The following is a 22,082-nucleotide window of genomic DNA, read 5'->3' as shown; positions in this document are numbered from 1 at the left end:
AGCCTTCAATTAATTATCTTTATTTTATTATTTTATTACCAAAACTATACTGTTTAAAATACTTTCATAATTAATAGGGATAACAAGAAATCATTTATAGCAGTTGAATCACAGGGAGTCAGGGAGACATGCTAGGAGCATCCTAGTGCCAAGCATGCATCAAGAAAACTGTGACCTTTGTCATAATTCCCATTCCAGCAAGTTAGGCACCATCACTGTCCTATATGTCTGGCTTACTGAAGCTACCCTCAGGAAAGAATCAGTGGACCTATTGAAGGCCCAGAATAGCATGGAAAGCCCAGCATGCTGCTCCTTAGATGTTTTGGAGTTCAATATGGCATGATTACATGATCTTATGATTACATGAGAATACTTAAGAGATAAGTACATATCCTTCTTGGGTAGGTCATAGATACCTTAAATCAAGAATGTCTATGGTTTAGGAATGATTCACACCAAAGGTAGCTGTGCAAATTGACCTGACATGGGTCACTTTTTATTTCTCTAGTAGATCTCTATCTCCTCAAATCTACATTCATGAGTGTACATCTTCCTTCCACTGAAGAAAAGAGTTCAAGGTCACAGAGGCATGGACTAGGACTATGAAAAGGTAGGGAGGGGATCTTGACAAGCTAGAGCTTAGGATGAATCTAAGTAGATGAAATTCAACAAGTATTCATGTAAAGTCATACAAAATAAAATATAATCGTATTTTACAAAAGCACAATAGAAAGTACAAAAGTGTAATAAAATAAGCCACTTTCAGAAGGGGAGGCATGATTAGACAGTAGATGTTCTAGAAAAAAAAAGATATGAGGGGTTTTAGTGACCTATAATCTCAGTATCAATGATTTAACATAGGTAACTCAAAAAGCTAATGTTATCTTTGGGGGGGGGGGAAGAAAAGAAGAAAGAAGAAAGAAGAAGAGTACTGGAGTACTGTGTTCAGTTCTAGGTCCTATGGTTTAAGGACACTGATAAGATGGAGAGTATTCAGAGGAGAGCAAACAGGATCATGAAGCACCTTGAGTCCGTATCAAATGAGGGCTGGCTGAAGTAAACCTAGAAATTTAGCCGAGAAAAAGAAGAAACAGAGGGGACATGTCTTCAAATATTTGAAAAGTTGCCAAGTTTAAGAGGGAATACATTTATTATATTTAGACCCAGAAGGCAAGAACCAGGAAAAATGAATAGAAGTAGCAAAAAGGCAAATTTAGGCTTAATATCTGGAGAAACTTCTAACAATCAGAAGCTATTCCTGAGATGGGCACAGGACTGCCCTCCTTCATTCCCTCTCCTGGCTGGACTTTGCCATCATGACTCAGTGACCTTCTCACCCTGGAATTTCTCTTCTTACCCTGGAATATCCCTCCACTATGCCAGTCCCCATTTCCCATTGGTGAGTTCTTTCTTGGGGCCTAGGATAGACATTCCTCTCTTGGCTATGTTTCTGACTCATCAGACTTTACCAACATGCCCTCTCTTGGGTACCATATCTGCTCCCATTCCTAGGTTTCAGTTCCCTTTTGTGTATTATCTTCCCCCATTGGAATGTAAGCTCTTTGAAGGAAGGAACCATCTTTCTTTTGATTCCCTGCTATTCAAGAGTGAAATGGGCTACCTCAAGAAGTGGTGGGTTCCTTCTTCTTGGAGGTCTTCAAGCAGAGACCTGATCACTTGGTGGGTATGTGATAGTAGGAATTCCTTTCACATTAGGATTGGATTAGATGGCCTCTAAGGTCCCTTACAAAGCTGAAAATGTGTGATTTTGTGATGGTCTCCATGATGCATATTTGCCTTCTTGGCTTGGTATAGAAGACTACAAAAGGGCCAATGATTTTATGGTGCTTGCCCCACTCAAAAAAAATTTCAGTCTATATTTTTCCCCAGAGTATCCATTTGATGAGGTTTCTGGTTATAATATTGTGTTAAGTGTTTTACTTGTGTGGGAGAGTCTGGAACATATGACATTAGGAGCTATTAACCATGTATATTTAAGTTGATAGATTTTTTTTATGGAAAGACAATATCGAAAATATGATGAATGCTTTCTTCAAAAACCAATGGTGATATGAAATGTCTGAGCTCAAAGAATAACATGAGCTCCAATAAGCACTGAACCAAGAGAATGCAACTCAGGATGACACTAGAGACCAGTATGCCTGAATTTAAAACAGAGCCCCTAAGTTATATCTCTCAAATTTTGTTTTCTTAAACTTTTTACCTTGTTATTAATGTGGCTTTTATTTTTCTCCGCATTCTTGGAATTCTAATTGATTCTTCTGAGATTTGTTCTTAAGATTAAACTTTCCTGGTTATTAAAAAAAATGTCATCAAGAAATAATTTCACCGTCCTAGAGAATTATAATTTGGCACAAAATGATTTGTCAAGTGCTGAAGTGAATGATAGACCGAGGAGGGAATAGGGTGGGTAGAAGGGGGATGCAAATTATAACCCAGTCATTATGGGCCAGCCATGAATTCAGATCATGTGTATGAAATAACTACTAAAGCAATCCTCCAGTACAGCAGGCCCAAAGTTAAAACAGAAATGTTTGTATGTTGTTAAATAGATTATTTTGTGAAATTTTTGCTAATTTGTTATATTTCTGAATTTTGTAAAAGTCTTCGTTGTATAAAGTTTTACTATTTTAGAGCTATGTGAGTGTATAAAGTAAGGGATCCTGCAAATCCTTGGTAGATTCCTGTCCCATATTTGTGCTCTATGTAACAACCTGGGAGGCTACTTATGGGGAACTTTTGAAATTCCTCAAGCTTTTAGTGAAAACTCAAATGACAGTACTGGATCTATTATATCCTGTAATGGAAAGGCTAGAATAGCCATGAAGGAGAAGAACTGTGCAGTCATTGCAATGGACAGGGATTTTAGCATCCAGGTCCAAATACTGCTCATACATTGACATGGCTGGACTCACTGCTGATGTACAAATCATAGGTGAGTGCCTCAAATACCGACTAAATTTATATAAGCTGAAGGAAAGACAAAAGGGTCAAGCTTTATACCTACATGAGCATGACAGCCAACTTTTTATATGAAAAGTAGTCAGGCCCCTACTACGCTAAGCTTGTCATTGCTGTCTCATACCCCAAAATCTGTGGGCCCTTTTTTTATTCTTTGGACCTCATTGACTGCCTGTAGTTAGTAACTCTTGACGTTGTGGTCCAGAGTACTTGCTTGGAGTAGATGTATGAGATGTGCAAGTCCGTCTGGAAACCTGATATGAAGCCCAAACTACCTTTGATATCATCTCTCAAACCATGCTGAATGCTGTGGACAGTGATGGTCAGGGATAGGGTTAATTGACCACATTACTGAGAAAGGAAAAAATCCCACCCAAACACTGAAGGCACAGATGGACTAATGCTTTCCATTCATTTTCTGTTTTCACAGCCCATTAATCTTTTCTTTTAAAAACAGTTTATAATAACAATGGTAATGAAAACATTAAAAAATAAAACAAACTTCTCCAACCAGTGAGTGTTCCCCAAACCCCCAAAGTATAGATCTTGGAGCAGAGATGACACTATTACCTCAGAAGCAGGGTCCGCTCAAGTACAAAAGTTCAGAAACTGAGGAATTAGGCAGGGTGCTCTGCCCACAGACAATGCTTCTTGCTTAGCATTATGCATGCCTACCTACACCCAGGAGTCATACTCCCTGAGGAAACTTTAAAAAGTTCACATTGAGAAAGCATAGGCAGCCATGGCTCACCCTTACCAGGGCCACTGAACCTAACCATGACAAAGTATGTATTTCTGTGGGTACTGCTGAATCAAAATGAAACCAAGGACATATAAGTGTGTAATTTCTGTGCTGAGGCTAGTATTTTTAAAACTGGAGTCTGTTTTCTTGAATGAAGAAGACAGTAAGCTGAGGGGGTGGGGAAATGAAACTTAAATGGACTATGATAGTTTAGATTTGATCTTATAATAAGACATTTGCATATTGTCTTGGATCTATATCAAACTACCTTTCATTCATTCAGTCAATCAACAAACATTTATTTTCATCAACAAACACCAACTATTTGCCAGGCCCTGTGCTACTCTGTGGTTCTTAAGAGGCAATGTAGATTAACAGATTGTGTACTGACTTGGAATCAACAGACCCGAGTTCAAATTCCCTTTTATATACTTTTACTAGCTTGTGTGACCATGTCTCAGAGTCTCAATTTTAAACCAACTCAGTTGAATCAGTCTTTAATTCCTTAGCAACAAATCAAGAATACTAATAATATCTATATTTATTACCTCACAAGGTTGTTGTGATAAAGGTATTTTGCACACCTAAAAGTACCATGGACATGTGAGTTATGTTTCTAACTATGACCAGAAAGTATTGCACTGATTACCACTATCATTACAATCATCGCCACTATCATCTAATGCTGAATGCTGCTAGCCTCTTTGTTTCTTTCTGGTTAATATTCATTATCTTTTAAAATGAGTTTTTAATTGATGTTTTTTTTCTTTCTTACATCTATATAGTATCCCATGTATCCCTCCTTGCTCCCCTCCCCAAGAGCCACCCTATAAGATAAATAGTATTTTTTAGAGAGGAAAAAAACAAAGTCAGCAGAACTTATTGGTATACTGAGAAAGTCTAAAAATGTGTAATGTGTAACACCTGTGGACCTCCTACCTCCATTAAGTTAGCTCCTGACATCATTTGGATTCTGGGTATCCTAAACCATGGAAATAGCTAAACTTGCTTTATCTTTGGTGCATAATTTCTGTTTTGGGGAGGTCGAGAGGTCATAGTGATTAGAGGTAATGTCTAATCCACCATCTTGTTGCTCACATGACCTTGAAAATTAGTATTTGTTATCATTCATTCAGTCCTCAAAACTACAGTTATAGAATATAACTAATCAAATACAAAATACAACTTTCCTGAGTTTTGCATATTTTAACATGATGTTAAATTGATTCAGAGAAGAAGATCAAGATGTGCCTTTTTGAGGCAGTTGATGATTTTGTAATTGGCATGACCAAGCATTCTATATCCCTAGCAGAATGTCTTTAGCAGAATGTCAACTTAAACCAGGGGTGGGGAACATGGAGCTTCGGGGTCACATGTGGCCCTCGAGGTCCTCAAACAAATCTGTTCTATGAAGTTTGGATTCAGTCAACAGCTGCACTTGAGGACCTAGAAGGCCACATGTGGCTCCAGGGCTGCAGGTCCCCCCCCACCCCAGTTTAAACCCTTTAACATATTAGACCAGTCTAGGAAGACACTGCTATTGAAAATAAATATAAAGTCCCACTTGATATTTATGATTTTTTATGCTTACTTTTAAATTTTTTAGTGTGTAGTTTCCATTTACATAGCTATTGTTACTGTGTATATTATTTTCTTGACTTGGCTTACTTCATTCTACATCAGTTAATATAGATCTTTCCATATTTCTCTCTATTCATCACACATCATTTCTTACAACACAATAATATTCCATTAAAGTCACGTACCACAATTTATTTATTCTTTCCCCTATTGGAGGACATCTTTAGTTCCGATTCTTAACTATAACTGATACAAGCTGATACTGACTTTGAACTCAGCACTTCTCCCCCATCTCCCACACCACTGGAATTGAGGCCACATTAGCAGATCCATGCACACAACACACCGTTACATCAAAACCCACTCCTATATTCTGTTCTTCCCTATCCACTACTAGTGCCCTGACTACAGGCTGTGGAAGTTTCCTCAGGCCTTGACAGCCAATTTGGCCACAGTGTTTAAGGAACAAAAACCTGCTTAGGACTGCACTCCAGAAGCAACAAGACCAAAGAGTTCTGACCTATCAATGTGAGGAAAAGGAGGCTCTACTAGCATCTGGGGAGGCAGGATCTGAATCATTGGTGCCAACAGGCTCTGAACTGCCAGTGCCAGGCTAGAGAACAAAGGAATGGAGGGAGTGACACAGATCATCAGGACAGGACACTGAGTGTGGGGGAAGAGGACAGAATCAAGGTGGGGCCAGGTCTGACTACCCAGAAGTCAATTGGGGAAGAAACACAGGCTGCGGTACTATGAATTGCCCAGTGTGAGAGGAGGCTGAGACACTTTGAGATCTACCCCTCAAGGAAATCACAATGAGAGGGGAGTCAGATGTGAGTGTTAAGGAAAATAAAGGGGGGGTGGAGAGGGGACTGGAAATAACAAAGATTCCATAAAGAAGAAACCTCAAAGACCCTGAACATAAACAGATAAATCAACAGGAAAAAACAGTAACAGCAAAAGGAAATATGGCCTCCAAATCCAGTAGAAAGTTTAGGCATCTCTAAATAAATACTTGAAAATGAAAGAAAATGATCCAACATTTGATGAAAAAGAGGACCCAGGGAAATTTGAGGAAAGTGGAACCACAACACACTACTCCTGAATGATTTAAAAGAGAAATAAGAGTTATAACAGCAGACTTTTTGTCCTGCCAAGCAATAATAACGAGGAGAATAGAAAAACCAGAATCTGCAATGGCAAGTCTCACCAAAGAAGCAAAAGAGAGGACAATAGATTAAGAATACAAACAAACAGAAGTAAAAGACAATCTATAAGAAGAAAAGCTCAATCAATAAATAAACAAACATGAATGTTAAAAGAAAATATGCTTGCTATGCAAACAAAACATATGGATCTCAAAGAAAGGATATGTAGAAATAATCTAAGGATTAAAGTTTCCAAGAAAAACATGACAGGACAAAAATCCTTAACACCATAGTGAAGGAAATAGTAGAACAGTACTAACCAGAACTTCAGAATGTAGACAATGAAATTCCAATTGAAAGAATTCACAGATTGTCTCAGCGGGTGGTGGGGCTGACTCAAGGCTGCAAATTCCAAGACACACAGTGATTAAATTGAACAATTCAATTCAGAAATAAATTCTGCAAGCCATCAGGAGAAAGATCTTCAAATCACAGCTATTAGGGTTTTTTTAAGTAAATTTATTATCTATTTATTTTAACATCTTTTCTTTTTTAAATTTTGAATTCCGAATTCTCTCCCTCTTTTCCATCCCCTATTCTACACATTGAAAATGCAAGCAAAAATATATCAATTATATGTAAGACATTTACATATTAGTCTTTTTGTAAAAAAAAAAAAAGTAAAGAAAACAAGGAAATTACAGTTCGATTTGCATTCAAAGTTCATCAGTTCTCTCTCTGGAGGTGAATATAATTTTTGCATGATGAATCTTTTAGAATCATTCTTCTTTTAGATCATTGCATTGATCAAAGTATCAAAATCTTTAATTGTTGATCATCATTACGCTATTGCTATTTCTGTGAGCAATGATCTCCCAGTTCTTCTCACTTTACTTTGCATCAGTTCATATAGATTTTCTCATGTGTTTTCTGAAACCACCCCCATAGTCAATTCTCATAACACAATAGCAGTCCATCACACTCATATGCCACAACTTGTTCAGCCATTTCTCTAATTGGTGAGCATCCCCTCAATTTCCAATTCTTTACCACCACAAATAGAGCTGCCATGAATATTTTTGTACATATAGGTCCTTTTGCTTATTCTTTGATCTCTTTGGGATACAGAACTAATAGTGGTATTGCTGTATCAAAGGATATGCGTGGTTTTATAGACTTTTGGATATAGCTACAAATTGTTCAACAAAAAGATTGGACTAATTCGTAACTTCACCAACAATTTATTAGTGTACCTATTTTCCCTCAGCCCCTCCAACATTTGTCATTTCTTATAGGTGTGAGGTGGTACCTCAGAGTTGTTTCCAATCAAAAGTGATTTAGAGCATTTTTTCATATAACTATAGATAACTTTAATTTCTTCTTCTGAGAACTGCCTGTTCATATCCTCTGACCATTTGTCAGTTCAGGAATGACTCTTATTTTTGTAAATTTGGCTCACTTCCATATATGTTTGAGGGATGAGGGCTTTATCAGAGAAACTTGCTGTAAAATTTTTATACATTACTTCACTGTCTATGGCACCTTTTAGCAAAATGTAGTTTTCCTAATTAACTCTTAATTAGGTCTATTTTTGTATCTGCTTTGTCTGAGATAATGATAACTATCACTGTCTTTTATACTTCAGCCCAAGTATAATAGATTCTGCTCCAGCCCTTACTTTGACTTTTTATGTCTCTGTTTCAAAAGTATCTCTTGTAAAAAACATGTTATTGGATTCTGGTTTCTAATCCATTCTGCTATCTGCTTTCATCTTATGGGTGAACATATCCCATTAGCATTTAGATATGATTACTAACAGTGCATCTCCCTCAAACCCCTTTTCTTCTGTTTATCTTTCTCTCTGTTTTGATCCTGTCCCTCCTCAAAAGTGTATTTTGCTTCTGACTATTGCCTTTGTTAATCATCTCTCCCTTTTATCATTCCCCCCATATTTGTTATCCCCCTCCCCTATTTTTCTATTGTCAGATAGATTTCTATACCTGAATGTGTATGTATGTATATATGTGTGTGTGTGTGTATATGTGTATATATATACATATATGTATATATATACATATATATGTATATATATACGTATATATATATACATATATATATATATCCTTCCCTCTTTAAACTAATTATGATAAAAGTAAGGTACAAGCATTGCTTATCCCCCCTCCCATTTTCCTCTCCACTGTAAAAGCTCTTCCTTGCATGAATCTTTTATGTGACAAAAATTTCCCCATTCTACCTCTGCCTCCTCCCAATGCATCCCTCTTTCTTACTTTCATTTTATTTATTTATTTAGTTATTTATTCTGGAGATTATCCCAACATAATAGAATCACTCTCATGCCCTCTGTCTATGTAGATTACTTCTAACTGCCCTAATAATGATAAAGTTCTTAGGAGTTTATGTTCCCATATAGGGAATGTAAACAGCTTATGATTACTTATGATTACTTTTTCATGTTTACTTTTCTATGCTTTTCCCAAGTCTTATATTTAAATGTCATTTTCTATTCAGCTCTGGTCATATCATAAGGAATTCCTGAAAGTTCTCTATTTCATTAAATATACATTTCTTCCCCTGAAGGATTATACTCAGTTTTGCTGTGTAGATGATTCTTAGTAGTAATCTTACCTTCTTTGCCTTCTGGATCATCATATTCCAAGTCCTCCACTCCTTTAACATAGAAACTGCTAAATTTTGTGTTACCCTAACTGTGGCTCTACAATATTTGAATTGTTTCTTTTTGGTTGCTTGCAATATTTTCTCCTTGACCTGGGAGCTCTGGAATTTGACTATAATATTCCTGGGAGTTTTCATTTTGGTGATCAATGGATTATTTCAATCTCTATTTTACCCTCTGGACTTAAGAAAATGGGGCTGTTTTCCTGTATAATTTCTTGAAATATGATGTCTAGGCTCTTTTTTTTATCATAGTTTTTAGGTAGTCCAATAATTGTTAAATTATCTCTCCTTGATTTTCCAGGTCAGCAGTTATTTTGATGAGATATTTCACATTTTCTTCTATTTTTTTCATTCTTTTGACTTTGTTTTATTGTTTCTTGATGTCTCATGGAGTCATTAGCATCCACTTGCCCAATTCTAATTTTTTTTTGGCTAGGCAATGGGGTTAAGTGACTTGCCCAGGGTCACACAGCTAGAAAGTGTTATGTGTCTGAGGCCAGATTTGAACTTGGGTCCTCCCAAATCCAGGGCTGGTGCTCTATCCATTGTGCCACCTAGCTGCCCCCCCAATTCTAATTTTTAAGGAATTATTTTCTTCAGTGAAATTTTGTAGCTTTTATCATTAGGCCAATTCATGGGGGGGTGGGGAAGGTTAAGGATATTTAATATTTTTTCCAATTATATGTAAAAATAATTTTAACATTTTTTTTAATTTTGAGTTTCAAATTCTCTCCCTACCTCCTTCACTCCTCTCCCTGCTCCTTGAGAAGGGATGCAATTTGATATAGGTTATACCTGTGCAATCATGCAAAACACATTTCCATATTACTTATGTTGTGAGAGAAAATAGGCCAAAAAACAAAACTCCATAAAAATACAGTAAAAGAAAAGTATGTTTTAATCTGCATTCAGACTCCATTGGTTCCTTCCCTGGAGGTGGATGGCATTTTTCATTATAAGTTGTTCAGAATTGTTTTGTATCATTGTATTGCTAAAAATAGCTAAGACATTAACAGTTGATCATTGTATAATATTGTCGTTACTATGTACAATGTTCTCTCCATTCTGACTATTTCACTTTGCTTTTATTCATCTGAAAACTGCCTGTCCTATGACCATTTATCAGTTGGTGTATGACTTATATTCTTATAAATTTGACTCCGTTCTTTATATATTTGAGAAATGAGGCCTTTATAACAAAAACTTGCTATAAAAATTTTATTACAGTTATCCCTCAATCCTATTTTTCCTCTATTTATCTATTTATCCTTCTCTCTCTCCCTCTCTCCCCCGCTCTCTCTTTTCACTCTGTCCATACTCAAAAGCATTTTGCTTCTGACAACCACTGCTCCCAATTCACACTCCTATCAGTCCCCCTCCTTTTCTTATTCCACCTCCCCTCCTTTCTTATAGGTTATAATAGATTTCTATACCCAGTTGAGTGTGTATATTATTCCCTCTTTGAGCCAATTCTAATGAAAGTACGGTTCAAGCAATTCCCCCAACACCTCACCATTTCCCCCTCCACTGTAAAAGCTCTTTCACACCTCTTTTATGTGAGATAATTTACCCTATTCTTAAGAGTTCTTAAGAGTTACAAATATCATCTTCCCATATAGGACTATAAACAGTTTAACCCTATTGAACCCTTCATGATTTCTCTCTCTTGTTTATCTATTTTATGCTTCTCTTGAGTTTTGTATTTGAAAGTCAAATTTTCTATTCAGCTCTGGTCTTTTCATCCAGAATGCTTGAAAGTCCTCTATTTCATTGAATAGAATTTTTGTCCTAAAGGATTATACTCAGTTTTGTTGGGTAGGTGATCCTTGGTTGTAATCCTACCTCCTTTGACTTCTGGAATATCATATTCCAAGTCCTCTGCTCCTTTAATGTAGAAGCTACTGAATCTTGTGTTATTCTGACTGTGGCTCCATGATATTTGATTTTTCTTTCTGGATGCTTACAATATTTTCTCCTCGACCTGGGAGCTTTGTAATATTCCTGGGTGTTTTTATTTTGGAATCTCTTTCAGAAGATGATCAATGGATGCTTTCCATTTCTGTTTTATTCTCTGGTTCTAGAATATCGGGACAGTTTTCCTTGATAATTTCTTACAAGATGATTTCTAGGATCTTATTTTGATCATGGCTTTCAGGTAGATCAACAATTCTAAAAATATCTCTCCTCAATCTCTTTCCTAAGTCAGTTATTTTTCTAATGAGATGTTTTATATTTTCTTCTTTTTTCACTCTTTTGATTTTGTTTGATTATTTCTTGATGTCTCATGGAGCCGTTAGCATACACTTGCCCAATTCTAATTTTAAAGAATTGTTTTTTCAGTGATCTTTTATGCTTCTTTTTTTCCATTTGGCCTACTCCATTTTTAAGGTCTTATTTTCTTTAATATTTTTTGTAACTCCTTTACCAATCTGTGACTCTTTTTTCATGATTTTTTTTCACATCACTTTTATTTCTTTTCCCCAATTTTTCATCTCCCTCTCTTATTTGATTTTAAAAATCTTTTTTGAGCCCTTCCAGGAATTCTTTTTGGTCCTGAGACCCATGTATGCTTTTTTTTGAGGCTTTAAATGTAGCAGTTTTGACTGTTTTCTTCTGAGTTTGTTTTGATCTTCCCAGTCACTATAGTAACTTTCTATGACCAGGTTTTTGTTGTTGTTGTTTGCTCATTTTCTGCCTATTTCTTCACTTTTAACTTTATGTTAAAGTTGGGCACTGCTCACAGGGTGGAGTAGGCACTGTCCCCAGGTTCAGTTTTTTTGTGCAGCTGTTTTCAGATCTAGTTCTGGAGTTCTATAAGTTTTCAGTTCAGTATGACCTAACGAGAGGTGTGTTTACTATTCTGGCCTAGGCTCTGGTCTGTGACCCAAAGCACTCTTTTCCACCATGGACCTGTGAACAGGATTCTCACTTACCTGCCACTAGCTCTGGTATGCTAGTGCTTTTCCTTGTCTTCAGATTGTGACCCAAGACTGTGCCCTAGACCAAAGTATGAGCAAAGCAACAAAGTCCTGCACCCAGTGCCAGCAAAGGGATTCCTGATATCTTCTTCTGGTCAGATAGCTAACTTCTTTACTGGCTGTGGGCTAAGTCCAGAACCCACTGCTGCAGATTCAGTTACCCCCAAGGTCTGTGGATGTCTTACCCAGGTGTTGCCTGCATTGAACTGAGCTCCACTCTCATCCTGGTGCAACAGACCTTTCGTGCTAACCTAGATTGTTTTGGGCTGGAAATTTTTTTCACCTTTGTTCTTTTGGGGGTTCTGCCACTCCAGAATTTGCTTTGAGGTGTTATTTTAGAGATTTTTGGGGGAGAATTTAGGAGAGCTCAGCCAAGTCTCTGCTTTTTCTCTGCCATCTTGACTCCACCACCCTCCCCCCATTCTATTTTCAAGGAGTTCTTTTCTTCAGTATTTTTGTGCTCCTTTTACCAAGTTGTTAATTCTCTTTTCATAATGTTCTTGCATCACTCTCATTTCTTTTCCCAATTTTTCCTCTACCACTCTTATTCTCTTTCTAAAAACTCTTCCAAAAATTTTTGTTGGGCTTGGGTCCAATTGGCATTTTTCTTTGAAGCCTTCTTATAGCTGTTTTCACACTGTTGTGTTCTTCTGAGTTTATGATTTGGTCTTCCCTGCCACTATAGCATCTTTTTATGATCAGGTCCCTTTTTTTCAGCCTGTTTCTTGACTTTGAACTTTATGTTAAAGGTGAGCTCTGCTCACCTGGAGTTGTGGAGGCACTATGTCAATCTCCAGGCTCTTTTGTGATGCTGTTCTCAGAGCTAGTTCAAAGAGAGGGGGAAGTTCCTGCAAGTTTTAAGTGTTTCCAAGGTCATGTGATCCAGGGAGATGTATGTTGATTTCTCTCCTATTCTGTACTCTGGTCTTTACCCAGGAGGGGCCCCTGCTTCCTTGTGACTGACCACACCTAGAACTGTGTATGGGCAAGAGAGTTGCCATTCAGCACCAGCTGGACCCAGTGCAAGCAACAGGATCACTTGTCTGACCCTCTTACTCTCTCTAGGCTGATAACTCCCAAAGCTACTGCTGCTGCCTTCTCCATAGTATAGCTGTAGTTTTGATGATTTTCTACCATTTACTCCATGCTTTAATCAAACTGCATTACTTTTTACCTTCTATGCTCTTTAGTCAACTATTTCTTTTTTATTTATTCAAAGTATTTCACCAGTTGAAATACCCTTCTCCCTGTTCCATTCCTCATTTCTACCTTTTAAAATCTTATCTTTCAAGATTCAGTTCAAATGTCATCTCCTTCATTAAACCCTTCTTGATTCTGTTTTTTTCCTTTCTCAGACATCATTTTGCACTTTTTTTCCTCTCTTAAATGCTTAACTTGTACAAGTCTGTATACTTTCTGTGTGTATGTCATATCTTTCCTACTAAATTTTAAGCTCCATGAGAGCAAGGGGTATGCTTTATTTACCTTTGTATATCCTCTAGCACTTGACATTATACTTGGTATAGAGGACCAACCAATTAACAAATATTTATTAAGTTTCCACTACATGCTAAGTACATGTTAGGCACTGGGAACATAAAGACCAAAAAAAAAAATGATCATACCTGTCCTCAAGCAGTTTTCCATATCCTCTTGTGAGGAAGAATTATATGTATGTAAGTATATAATAAGAGCTTAATAAAGCTTTCTTGAGTTGAAATGATTGAAAGTTAGGCCAGGCAAAGGAGGACTATGAGTTTAAAGGTTAGCAGAGAACAGAAGAAGAAATGTGTTTTCAATATAATGCAATTTATTTACCTTTTCTATTCATGGATTCATAGAACCTTAATAGATTTAAAGCTGGAAAAAACCTTGGTTTCCCTCAAAATGTAAAGTTACATTAAAGATATCTCCAAAATATATGATTCATTTATTTCCAGTTGAGTTCAAAGGAAGGCAGAGAGAAGAGAATGTGATTGCCATATCTGCCTGTGGACACATTACAAACCATGATAGATGTCAAGTCAGAAGACTCTAAGCTTCCCAATAACAGCAGAAAGCTTATGATGACTGCATTTGACAAAGCAGTTGCCTGGGAAGAAAGTTAACTTCTCTGAGCCACTTAATCATCTTGATCACAGCATTTTAAAATAATGAGGTAAGGTTTTAAATTGCAAATTTAAATACTTTAGAATGTTCATTCACAACAAAGTCTGAAATAAGCTAATAAAATAACATAATAAGCACTAACTCTCCTTAAATGCCTCCATGTAGCCAGTCTTTCTGTTATTAATCAGTTTCCCAAACCCCTAAATTTCACCCATTAAAGATGAAAATTTTAAGTGGAATTCATTGTTCGAAATATGGAAGAATGTCACCAGTGAACAAGATGATAGAACTGTCACTATATGAACAGGAAGAATATCAGGCCAGCATTCTAGCACATTTATTTGTGACAATGAAGTTATAAGATTCTGAAATGCAACCTCGGAAGAATATTTGCTTAATAAGAACAATATCACTTTCTTTTTCTCTCTCCCCTACAGAATCCTCTCTTAAAGCCACTTTGCTTTGTTAACTTTCATAGCATGTATTCTCACTAGAGCCTTCAACACCTGAAAAATTAGTGGAGGAATTTGACTGATTATAGAGGCTGTTTTCCTTGTTCCACTGCTTGTTCTAAAAGGGATACTCAGCAGAACTTGCATTTTTTTCTTTCATTTTGTGCTGTCTGCATGAGTAATTACCTCCCTGATTTCTGAGATGCAATTGAGTAGCTTCCACATTAGAAAAATCCAAAGATTGATAGAGCCATCTCTCCTAAAGGATTAGTTTTCTGCTGTAATTCCACTGAGTAGGTCATTCAAATAGCACAATGCTACAAAGTTTAATTTCTCCTGTTTTTAAAAGCCAGGTATTGTTACCTATTTCAAGGAAACCTGAAAAGGGCCCATTGGCCTTTTAAGCAGGTGATGAGTTTTTGAATTCCTAGGAGAGGCTGGTAGCCACCATCCTGAAATATAGAAGCCCAGTTGCTGGATTTATTGAAGACTGATGAGAAAAGTTTACCTGATGAGAAAAATCAAGAGTTTAACAATGAATTTTACTCACCTGGGGATTAATATTTCCATGTAACTGGTTCAAAAGCTTCAAAGCAAGTGAGACACAACTCAATAAACCCATTTTGGACAGCTTTTGGAAAAACAGGAAGGTTATTATGCTTGTTAAATGATCAAAAACTGCTTCTTTCTCAGATCGGAAGAATATTTAGACAAGGCAACCTGCAGAAAAAAAGAAGTCTAATGAGTTTTCACACATTAGATGCTCAACCACTTACTATACAATCCCAGTTCATGATGAATGCGAAGTCTAGTTCCCAACCTTCTTTGCTGCTTTTTTTTTTCTTTTCTTTAAAAAAAAATTAAACTCAGGCTAATCAATCTAGGTGTCTCTCATATCAGGTAGGTGTCTGGCATGTATGCCAGAGATTGCAAAAACCATTATAAATAAAATTATTTGTAGCTAGCCAAAGAAAACAGAAATCTAGTTTTGTTTATTCCCTGGTATTTTTCCAGTTGCCTTATTTATTATATTTATAAGCATCTTTTAATTTGTTGCAGATGTTCAGGGGAAGGTTTTGCAAGCATTCACTGTAGAATGTTTTTTTTTTCTTCACAAAATCCATTTTCCAAATGTCTGAATAATGACAAAAGACCTCCTAACAGAATATTAAGCCAGGGAATCCATCTAAACATCACAACTGTAATCATAAGTAGTGTAAGCTGTAGTTGCAGTCTGATTAATTTTGGCTCTGTATAATGTTGTTGGGATGATTACTTTTGATGCCAAAAAAAAAAATGTTTATAAATAAGAGCAAGAACCCAAGCTGACAGGAGGCAGTAGGAAACAGTGGCTTCTTGAATTAAATTCTTCATGAAAGCTGAGAGCTTAATTTTCAGGTAATCTCTTCCAAAGAGACACTATGTTTTCAGCAATATTGGAATGGGACTTGTTTTCTAAATAACATGACCATGAGTTTTTGTCTTTTCTTTTTTCTTTTTTTTTAACATTTTAGGGTTTTTTGTTTTAATTTAAATGTTTTACTTTTACTCTATTTGTATATCACACACAAATAGTTGGGGCCATTTGGGAAAAAAAGTTTGCTGTTGTAATGTTTATTCTTGGCTTTTAAAATTAGCTCTGCTCTGAAGTCAGTTTTGCTGAAATGTAAAAGATCTTTGTAAGTTAGCTGCACATTTAATTAATTGAAATTCAACCTCCCTAGACAAACCACAGATGCTCTACATATTTAGCACAGTGTCTCCTAACCAGCTGTACTAATCTATGCAGTAACACTACCCTGTAGCTAAACATCTGGACAAAGCTAGAAAACAGAATAATAAATACTTTTAAAATTCTACCAGACAGATGCCTACAGGTGACATCACAAAACATTTTTTTAAAAGGGAAAAGAAAAATATTTACAGCTTAATACAGCATTATAACTAGGAAAACAGACTATACGGTTTTCACAATGCAGGTCACACTGGCAATCCACTGTTTTCAAAGCATTTGGCATGGCTTCTGAATTTTCCATTTTCATGAGGAGCTGCCAGGCTAATTTTACTAAGAAACCTTCGGGCAAAATATTATAATGTTATACAATCTTATAGTTCAAATGGAGATGAAGCAGCAGACTTGGCAAGCTTCCATGGTATTCTGAAGTTGTCATGGAATCTGGGCCTTAGGTGTCTTTTGCTACTTTTGTTTAGAGAATAAATCTAGATTATCTAGAGAGCTTCTAGTCTTGAAGTACTCCCATGCTAACTGTACCCTTCCCACACACACACTTCATTATGACCCCAAACACATACCTACAGAAACCATGAGAACCAAATGAGTCATAATTCTAATTTTCTAGCATGCTCGCCTTCCTGATTAGCAAGGGTAGAGATATCTCTCTACCTTTATACAAATGCAGCATTATGATTAAAGACCCTTTGCAAGTGGAGCCTAAAAATGTTTTTATGGTCATATTAAGGAAATACTTGTTATTGGCAGATACATAACTGGGAATTTGTGTACCTGGTAAGAAACAAGAAAGATACTCTCAGTTTAGGGTATGTTTGGGAAGAAATACAGAAATCCTGGGGCACTGGCACAGGGCTAGATGGGGATGGTATGAACCTCCCAGATCATCAGGAGACTTCCAATAGAGTTCAAATTGATCAAAAAAGGATTTATTAAATGGCTATTAGGTGCTAGCAAAAAAAAAAAAAGATAAAAATTAAAGAAAAATTCCTTGCCTTCAATGAACTTACATTCTAGATTTAAGGAGTTAGGGGAAAAGATAATGTTGAATTTGATATACCCATAATATCCAGTTAGAGATATTCAACAGGCAATTAATGATGCTCAGGACAGACAACTGGGCTAGATAAAATCTAGGAATCATATGAAAAGGAATGATAATTGAATAAATTAGAGCTGACATCCCTGAGAGAGGCAATAGAGAAAAAAGTATGCCCAGGATACAGTCCTGTAAGTCACATGTGGTTAAGAAGTAGGATATGGGTGCTGATCCAGCACAGGAGACTCAGGACTGATCAAACATCTAGGAGATGATATAGGAAGGAACAAGGTCGTGGAAGCTGAGGTAAGAGATCCAAGAGGAGGGAGTGGTTGATTGTAAGCAAGCAACAAGAATGTATTTAGCACCAGAGAAATTAAGTAAGATGAATGATAAGAAATGATTATTTCTTTAACAAGAGCTCCTTGGCAAATACAGTTTCAACTTTGTGCTTAAGTCTGAAGCCAGATTGCAAGGGGGTGAAGAGTGGAGAAAAGAAGAGTCAATGAATATAGGCAGACCTTACTAGGAGTCTGTGAAAGAAGGAAGAGACATAACTAGAACAAGAGCTTCTTATTTAAAATAATTATTTTTGCTAAGTATGGCAAGGTATGAATGGTAAATGACTAGGATGCTCAACTGAGGAACAGAAGAAGTGGAAACAAGAATATAGATGTATATGTATGGTCTTCCCACTACTGTTTACATGGATAGAAGAAAAGTTCACGACTACTAATCATATGTGGTTCTCACAGTCTCACTCATAGAGAAGCCCGAACATAGGAAAAAAGGGTCTAGATCTTCAAAGTGGGATATCCACTCTTTCTGCTCCCATACCTCCTTCCCAGACTTCACCTAGATGGAAGATGGATGGAAAATTATAGCCTTAGGGAAAAGGATATGCCTGATTCTGTCTTCCCAAGAATTGTGTGAAGGGGAATTTATGGACAAATCAGATCTCTTGGAAAAGCCTGGAATGCTGGCAATCCTACTCCTTTTTCATCAGTCTCCCATTTGTAGAAATGTTAATATATCCACTATACTTGTATGGCCAATTTGGTGCCCTCTAAATTTGGCCTACGCCAGAGACTCTGTTTTAGTTGCCCAGCCTAATTTTAGCTCTGTTTATTACAGAGAATATAACAAGTACGTAATTAGCACATACTATGTGCTTAAAGGTAGCACAAAACTGGCTTAGAGATTGTATTTATGTCCTATCTGTGGATTTGGGGATGGTGTAAGAGAAGAAGATATAAGTATATGGGAGGGGAGGGAGCTAGTGTAAGAATGGAAGACTTAGTCCCTGTCCTCAATAGTTAATATTTCATAATGGATCCCTTGGTTCAGAAGTTGAATGTTTTTGTTGTTGTTTTTTTTAATAGTGGAGAACACATTGAAGGAGCCTCTTCAGCTATGAATCAGGACTTAGGAATACCTGAAGCAGTCTATGTCCCTAAAGAGCATAAGAGTACATCCAAAGTTTTACACAATAACTAATTCATTTTGAAATAAGCCACTGGAAACGAGTTCATTTCCACAGAGACACATTAGTAATGAGAAATGTTTACAAAGGGGTCTTTTCTCACAACAACCATGTGAGAAATACAAAGGATACATATTTTGATCTCCACTTTACAGATAAGCAAACTGAAACCCAGAGAGATAAAGTGACTTGCCATATAGTTATATGGCTAATAAGGGTCAGTGGCAGAATTCAAGCTCAAGTTTTTTTGTTTTTTGTTTTTTTCCAAGTCCAGGACTTTTTCCATTTCATTATGCTGTTTTAGACAATAAAAAAAAAATTAGTTGTCCTTTAGTGCAACCTACAATATTTTAAACATAGTATTTGCACATAGTAAGTGCTTAATGAATCCTATTCATTCATTCCATCACTGAAGACCTATGGTTACCTAAAATGGAAAGGTCACAAACTCTACATCTTCAAATTTTATAACTCAATTGTTACCAGGAAGCATTCCATACCATTCAGCATACAATTCTCTAAGATTGGGGTTGGAGTTTTTGCTCCCCTTTCATTTTAAGTGTGTTTGGGAAATGACTGAGGACTTTAATCATTCTCATGGAGTTTGTGACCTCATACTGCCTAAGTATGAATTTCTACAGAGTTCTATTGTTTTCTCTGGGTGCTGTACCAACACCAATCTTTTCAATCATCTATTTCTACTTCTTCCACTTCTAGGTTTACAGAATAATTTTCCAGACTGACAAAGCTTCAGAAAGACTTGGAAAGTTCTACCCAGGCTTCCATTACAGTCAAGGATGATTGAGCTAGAACTATAATCCCATAATTCACTTGTCCACTGTTGCAGAAATCTGTGCAATGGAAAGCTACACTTGACAATGAGAAGAAGAAAAAAAAGATACTTCTTTCTTTATTCTAGGATTATACAGATCTCTGAATTTAAGGACCTGTGTGATTCTTGGAATCCATGCCAAATTATATTTAGTATGGTGATAGTGGAAAGGTTTGTAGCCTGTAGGTATGTTAAGGTCCTGTAAAGATGAAGAATGTAAGGGGTGGAGCCAAGATAGCAGAGTAAAAGCAGTGACTTGCTTGAGCTCTCCCCCAAACCCCTCCAAACACCTATAAAAATAGCTCTAAACAAATTCTAAAGCATCAGAACCCACAAAAAGACAGAGTGAAACAAATTTCCAGCCCAAGATAACCTGGATGGTTGATCAGAAAAGTATATCGTGCCAGGCTGGGTGAGGAGCGTAGTTTGGCGTGGGCACAGCAACCCTGGAGCAGGTCTCAGAGGACTGAATCGGGGGTAACTGTGGTGGTTTCCAGACTTCTCAACCCATGAATGCCAAAGACAACTTAGAAGGTCAGTAGGAAAAATCTGTTTTGGTGGTGGTGAGAAGAGAAACACAGCGGGGTTCCAGCTCCATTCCCCAAACTTTGCCCCAGGGTGGTGGCTACCTCCTGAGCTTCCCGCCCACAAACTGAGGGGGCATAGAGTGGCTAATCAGAGGGGGATTGCAGGGATCTCTCTGGTGCTGCAGGACTCTCTTGCTTTGCCAGAGCTTGGATCTGGGTCATAGTTCTGGGTGGCAGTCCTGGGGCGAGGAGCGCTGGCATGGTGGAGCTTGTAGTGACTATGGAGAGGAAATCCTCCTCACAGTTCCACGACAGAAAAGAGTGCACATAGACCAGAGCACAGGCCAGGAAAGGAGTAAACACCTAGCCCTTGATCATACCACCTTGCAGGAAATGAAAATTTATAGGTCCCTAGAAGTATCTCTGAAAACAGCTGCACAAAACCCATGAAGCTTGGGACAGTACATTCTCCTCACTGGAAACAGACTCCTACCTTAACAAAGAGTCTATAACTCAAGTAATTGGCTGGGATCATGAGCAAGCAGCTCAAAAAGAGTCAGATTATATTATCTTACTTTGGTGACAAAGAAGATCAAAACACACAACCAGAAGAAGACAACGAAGCCAAAGTTCCTACATCCAAAGCCTCCAAGAAAAATATGAATTGTCCCAGGTCATGGAAGAGTTCAAAAAGAATTTTAAGAAACAAGAGAAGTAGAGGAAAAACTGAGAGTGATGCTAAAGGAGACCCCAAAAAATACTGCAGAAAATAACACCTTAAAAGGTAGCCTAATCCAAATGGCAAAAAAGGTCCAAAAAGCCAATGAGGAGAAGAATGCCCTAAAAAGCAAAATTGGCCAAATGGAAAAGGAAGTCCAAAAGCTTACTGAAGAAAATACTTCCTTAAAAATTAGAATGGAGCAATTGGGAGCTAGTGACAATTTGAGAAATCAAGACATTGTAAAACAAAAACCAAAAGAATGAAAAAATAGAAGACAATGTGAAATATCTCATTGGAAAAACAACTGACCTGGAAAATAGATCCAGGAGAGAGAATTTAAAAATTATTGGACTATCTGAAAGCCATGATCAAAAAAAGAGCCTAGACATTATCTTTCAAGAAATGATCAAAGAAAATTGCCCTGATATTTTAGAACCAGAGGGAAAAATAGAAATGAAAAGAATCCACCGATCACCTCCTGAAAGAGATCCCCAAGGAAAACTCCTAGGAATATCGCAGCCAAATTCCAGAATTCCCAGATCAAAGAGAAAGTATTGCAAGCAGCCAGAAAGAAACAATTCAAGTATTATGAAACACAATCAGGATAACACAAGATTTAGCAGCTTCTTAAGGGACCGGAGGGCATGGAGTACTGAGGGCAAAGGAGATAGGAACTACAACCAAGAATTACCTATCCAGAGAAACTGAGTATAATCCTTCAGGGTAAAAAATGGTCACTCAATGAAATAGGGGACTTTCAAGCCTTCCTGAGGAAAAGACCAGAGCTGAATAGAAAATTTGACTTTCAAATACAAGACCCAAGTGAAACATGGAAGAGGTAAACAGGAAAGAGAAATCAGAAGAGACTTATTAAGGTTGAACTGTTTACATTCCTGCAGGGAAAGATGATATTTGTAACTCATGAGTCCTTTGTCAGTATTAGGGTAATGAAAGGGGAAAAAATTATGTGTATGTATGTATAGATTATATAGATAGATAGATAGATAGATAGATAGATAGATAGATAGATAGATAGATAGA

General features: G+C 37.0%; 1 pseudogene; it reads left to right on the top strand.

Annotated features, from left to right (window-relative positions):
- The window catches only part of LOC114045801, a 68,641-nt pseudogene extending 65,258 nt beyond the window's left edge, over positions 1-3,383 (top strand).
- The last annotated feature ends 18,699 nt before the right edge of the window (positions 3,384-22,082 follow it).

Source organism: Vombatus ursinus, unplaced genomic scaffold (assembly GCF_900497805.2).
Source record: "Vombatus ursinus unplaced genomic scaffold, bare-nosed wombat genome assembly UNPS02014779.1, whole genome shotgun sequence".
Lineage (NCBI taxonomy): Eukaryota > Metazoa > Chordata > Mammalia > Diprotodontia > Vombatidae > Vombatus > Vombatus ursinus.
This window is presented reverse-complemented; position numbering and strand designations above follow the sequence as displayed.